Source organism: Triticum urartu, chromosome 7A (genome assembly GCF_056163025.1).
Source record: "Triticum urartu cultivar PI428250 chromosome 7A, HENAU_Tu73, whole genome shotgun sequence".
Lineage (NCBI taxonomy): Eukaryota > Viridiplantae > Streptophyta > Magnoliopsida > Poales > Poaceae > Triticum > Triticum urartu.
This window is the reverse complement of record NC_141879.1, coordinates 308,165,160-308,170,960: the sequence shown is the minus strand read 5'-3', so window position 1 is coordinate 308,170,960 and position 5,801 is coordinate 308,165,160. Positions and strand designations below refer to the sequence as shown.

Sequence of the window (5,801 nt, the reverse complement as noted above, 5' to 3'; positions counted from 1 at the left end):
GGATGTGTGGCGGACGAACGGGCTGCGTATCCGGATTCGTCTCGTCGTTCTGAGCAACTTTCATGTAGAAAACATTTTCATCTGAGCTACGGTTTATTTTCTATTAATTTTTAAAGATTTAAATTATTTTTAGGATTTATTTCATTATTTTAATTCAATATTATCCAGAACAGTGTATGCTGACGTCAGCAGTCAACAGGGCGTTGACTAGGTCAATCTGACGTGTGGGTCCCGCATGTCGTACTCTGTTTATTCTAATTAGGATCTAACTAATCTAATTATTGTTTAATTAATTAACAATAGTTAATTAGGTTAACTATACATGATTAATTAAGTTAATTAATTTAGTTAATTAGTTAGTTAATTAATTAATTAATTAAATTTATTTTTATTTTTATTATTTATTTATTTTTAATCTTCTTTTTCTTTCTTTTTTTAAAACGTTTCAGGGGCGTGGGCCCCGAATGGCAGTGGCCTATCAGGCCAAACGGGCGCTGGTGCTTGCAATTACGAGCTGCGGGCGCGGGCGTGCGGGGCGCTGCGGGCATTGGGCGCCCGACTGGGCGTTGCGGGGCGCCGGCGGTCACGGCGCCGGCCAGGTGGCCGAAGCGACGCACGGGAGGGGCGGCCGGAGCAGCGAGTAGGAGAGGCAAGGCGTGGTGGTGAGTGGATAGGGGTACGCCAGTGGTGGCGGTGGGCAATGCAGAGGCAGCAGCAGAGGGAAGCAGCAAGCGACAGTCGTAACAGCCGAGCAGCGACGGGGGCGAGGCAGCGGTAATAGCAAGAAACAGGGCATGGCCGGAACCGAACACCGAGGCCGCTTGGCCGGAGCGGACGCCGGACAGGGACGGCAGAGGCAAAGGCTGGGCCTCGCGGGCGCGAGCAGTGTGAGGGCGGAGGCGCGCGAGGAAAGGGCCGATGCGGGGCCGCGGTGAGCGCGTCGAGGGGAAGCAGGGGCGGCCACGAGCGAGGTGCGGACGGTGTCATGGCTGCGGCTAGCGGCGCGCGAGGGCGGAGGGCAGAAGGGAAGAGGCCGGGGGCCTCACCGCTGGTGTAGGGACAGGGCAGTGGGGGCTCGGGGAGGAGACACGAGGTCCGGTTGGGAGGCTCCGGCGAGGTCCAGGCGGCTGCGCGGGTGATGGGGACGAGGCAGTCCAGCAGAGTCCGGCAACTGCGCGGTCGCGGACGGGCGGCGTGCCCCTAGTCAATGACGTCGAGGTGGCGGGGCGTCACCTCTGGGTCGGGGAGGCGACGGGCGTCGGCGATCAGCGACGGCGCTCTGGGCGGCGATGCCCAGATCGGGGCGGAGGGAGGAGTGGATCAGGTCGGGAGAGAGTGGGGAACATGGGGTAGGTTAGGGTTACGGTGGGAGGCGGAGTGGGTTAGTATACAGGGGTGGGCCGGCCTGGGGTTTGGCCTGGCTAGCAGCTGGGCCAAGTGGCCCAGTGGGGTGGGTGGGTTTGTTTTATTCCCCTTTTTTTTTACCTTTTCATATTTTTCTTTTCTGTTTTATTTTAGTCACACATTAATTTTTATTTAATAGAATATATCTATAGCCCCTAAAATAATGTTTTAGAGCAATCCACTACTATAAAAAGTTTTACCCTGATATAAAATAGTTTAGTATTTTATAAAATACCAAAGTCGTTCAAATAGTTGTTTTGCTACTGGTTAAATCATTTTAGTGCTTTTAACCTCTTTACAAAAATGTGGTTCCTCCACCATTAGTTATTATGAATTACTTGCTACAATTAGAATATTTTAGTTTTGGCTTTTGAAAACTTTTCTAGTTTAACTTTATTTCAAATTTGAATTAGAACAAGTTTTGAATCATCGCGAGATCATCAACAGTAACCATCGTGACGTGGCATCATTATCAGAGGTTTACTGTAGCTTAATTACCCGGGCATCACAAAGATATCACAACACAACTCTACAAATAAAATAAGTCATACAAGCATCATATTACAAGCCAGGGGCCTCGAAGGCTCGAATACAAGAGCTCGATCATAGACGAGTCAGCGGAAGCAACAATATCTGAGTACAGACATAAGTTAAACAAGTTTGCCTTAAGAAGGCTAGAACAAACTGGGATACAGATCGAAAGAGGCGCAGGCCTCCTGCCTGGGATCCTCGTAAACTACTCCTGGTCATCGTCAGCGGGCTGCACGTAGTAGTAGGCACCTCCCGAGTAGTAGTAGTCGTCATCGACGGTGGCGTCTGGCTCCTGGGCTCCAACGTCTGATCGCAGCAATCGAGTATAGAAAGGGGGAAAAGAGGGAGCAAAGCAACCGTGAGTACTCATCCAAAGTACTCGCAAGCAAGGAGCTACACTACATATGTATGCATTGGTATCAAATGGAATAAGGGGTATCATATGTGGACTGAACTGCAGAAAGCCGGAATAAGAGGGGGGTAACTAGTCCTGTCGAAGACTACGCTTCCGGTAACCTCCATCTTGCAGCAGGAGAAGAGAGTAGATGGTAAGTTCACCAAGTAGCATCGTGTAGCATAATCCTAACCGATGATCCTCCCCTTGTCGCCCTGTGAGAGAGCGATCACCGGTTGTATCTGGCACTTGGAACGGTGTGTTTTATTAAGTATCCGGTTCTAGTTGTCATAAGGTCAAGGTACAACTCCAAGTCGTCCTGTTATCGAAGATCACGGCTATTCGAATAGATTAACTTCCCTGCAGGGGTGCACCACATAACCCAACACGCTCGATCCCATTTGGCCGGACACACTTTTCTGGGTCATACCCGGCCTCGGAAGATCAACATGTCGCAACCCTACCTAGGCACAACAGAGAGGTCAGCACGCCGGTCTAAATCCTATGGCGCAGGGGTCTGGGCCCATCGCCCTTTGCACATCTGCACGTTGCGAACGCGGCCGAAAGCAGACCTAGCCTAGCAGGCGTTCCAGTCCAATCCAGCGCGCGCCGCTCAGTCGCTGACGTCACGAAGACTTCGGCTGATACCACGACATCGAGTGCCCATAACTGTCCCACGTAGATGGTTAGTGCGTATAGGCCAGTGGCCAGACTCAGATCAAATACCAAGATCCCGTTAAACATGTTATCTTGAAATAACCGCGAACGCCAACTAGGGCCAGGCCCACCTCTCTCCTAGGTGGTAACAACCTGCCCTGTCGCTTCGCCACAAAGATCCACATAGAGGGCTGTCGGGAAAGTATGTCCTTCCAGCCCCCAATTCGTGAATCAACCGCGGGTACTCCTCGAGCCAACCCGACTTTAGTCATCACATGTATTATGTATAAAGTATATAGTATATACCCGTGATCACCTCCCGAGTGATCACGGTCCGATAGTATAGCATGGCAGACGGACAAGAATGTAGGGCCACCGATGATAAACTAGCATCCTATAATAAGCATTAGGATTGCAGGTAAAGGTAACAACAGTAGTAGCAAGGACAGGCTAGGCATCAGGATAGGATTAACGGAAAGCAGCAATATGTTACACTACTCTAATGCAAGCAGTAGAGAAGAATAGGCGATGTCCGATGATCGGGGGAGGGGGGGGCTTGCCTGGAAGCTCTGTTGTACAGGAAGAAGGGTCGTCAGTGACGTAGTCGTACTCAGCGGCATCAGCGCCGGTCTCGGGGTCTACCGGAGAAGAAGAGGGGGAAGAAACAGTAAATGCGGAGCAAACAAAGCATCACAAAATATAACATGGCAATACGCGGTGCTAGGTATGCCCTAACGCGGTGGAAGGTGATACCGGCGAAGGGGGAAACATCTGGGAAGGTATTCCCGGTGTTTGGTGTTTTCGGATAGATGAACCGGAGGAAGAAAGTTGCATGTTCGCTATGCTAGGGATGCGTGGTGGACGAACGGACTGCGTATCCGGATTCGTCTCGTCGTTCTGAGCAATTTTCATGTACACAATTTTTCCATCCGAACTACGGTTTATTTTATATTAATTTTCAAAGTTTTAAACATTTTGTGATATTTTTGGATTTGTTTTAATTCAGGTTGACCAAGTCAAGTTGACTGGTCAAATAGAGAGATGGGTGGCCCATATGTCATAAGCTGTACCGAAACAAATAAATAAAACTAATCTAATCTAATTGAGTGAGACCCACATGTCATCTACATATAGGCTAATCTAGCCACTAATTAATCCCTACAACTATCCTATATCTAATTAAATAAACCGGCCAGAAGCACACCGGCTGTGCATACACGCACGGCCATGGCCAAGTAGCAGCCACGACCGGCCGGCGGCAGCACTAAGCGGCAACAGCGTGCAGCAGCTAGCGGACGCAGCTAGTGGCAAAGCAGCAGTGGGCAGCAGGCAGGGCGAGGAGCAGCATAGCAGCGCAGCAGCAGAGCAACGAGCAAGCAGGGCGCAACGGCGAGGCGCAGCAGCAGCAACACCCAACAGCAGGAGCAGCGGCGGCCAGTAGAGCAGCATCAACGGCCGCAGGCAGGCGCGGGGCGTGGCCCGCGGAAGAAAAGCAGCGCGAGCGCAGAGTGAAGCAGGGGCACGTACGCGTACACTGAACTTCGGCCATGGCGGCGACAGGCGGCCGTGGGTCTACGGCGTCGAATCGAAGAGGAGAAACGGGAGAATCGGGGGAGATGCTCACCGTGAGCACGACGGCGAGGTCGAAGAGGTCGGGGTGGCCGGGATGGTGCGGATCGAACGGCGTCGTCCGGCAGCCGTGGCGGAGGAAGAAGACGTGTGTGTTGTCGATGCAGCGCCTACGCCCCGATCTGTTGGTGTAGTCGACGAAGGTGATGACGGCGCGCTTCCTGGACATGGTGGTTCGGCGCGGGGAGGCACGTGGCGGATCGACACGATGACGGCGACGTTGCGCTCGGGTGTTACGAGGAGAGGAAAACGAGCGAGGGAGAGGGGATTTTGAGGCTAGGGTTCGTCAGGTGGGTCGGGGGGCTCGCCCTTATACTCCAAGGGGACCGGGGGATGGCCGGCACGCGCCATGGCGCGGCCATGGCCGGTCAGATGCACGCCACGATCCCCTGCCTCCCTGTAGTAGGAGGTTGGGGATGAGAGAGGTGTGGGCTGGGCCTAATTCACTAATGCACTAGGGCCCAGTACTAAAAGTCCTCTGTTTTTCTTTCTTTATTGTTTTATTTACTTCACCTGTTTTCTATTTTTTTAAAGCTTCTAAAATAATTTTGGTATTTATTAAAAACTGATACATAATACTGTGTATTATTAGAAGCTAGCACACAAAGTTTGGAGGCAGTTTGTAGTTAAATAAATAATTGTTTATTTTAAAAAGGCTATTTTATTCGCCGTTGGACCACTTATTAATTTCCTAGGAATTTATTTGTGAGCCAAACGAAGTTTATTTCAACATGACATTGATCAGGGAAATTTTATAGAACAATGCGAACATTTTAGTTTTCAAGATTGAAGAAATATTTTATTTGACTTTATTATAAATTTGAATTTGGCTTTGATTTTTATCAAGTGGCAATTTGGTTTAGATAAATTTGATGACATGTCATCATTATTGGGAGATTACTGTAGCCTGATCTCTCGGGGTGTTACAGTGACCCATGCTTTGGTGGCACAAGGCCATGACGCCTCTGGAGGCATGGGAGGGTGGTCTCCAGAGTTGCGCAAGGGTATGTGTGTGTGTGGATATTGCCCGGAGGCATGCTGACCCATGCTTTGGTGGCACAAGGCCATGTCACCTCTGGAGGCACGGGAGGGTGGTCTCCAGAGTCCTCTGGACGCGTAAGGGTTCGTTTTGGAATACACTGCTGTCGTACAAATAAGAAGAGGCACTGTTGTTTATAGTGTACTG

At 50.5% G+C, this 5,801-nt stretch overlaps 1 long non-coding RNA gene across 1 annotated transcript; it reads right to left on the bottom strand.

The window, feature by feature from the left end:
* Positions 1-1,918: 1,918 nt before the first annotated feature.
* Positions 1,919-5,016, bottom strand: LOC147959417 (uncharacterized). Its single transcript, XR_015611446.1, has 3 exons — positions 4,611-5,016; positions 3,547-3,624; positions 1,919-2,241 (listed from the first exon to the last, which is right to left on the bottom strand). It is a non-coding gene; the product is annotated as an uncharacterized LOC147959417 (long non-coding RNA).
* Positions 5,017-5,801: the final 785 nt, after the last annotated feature.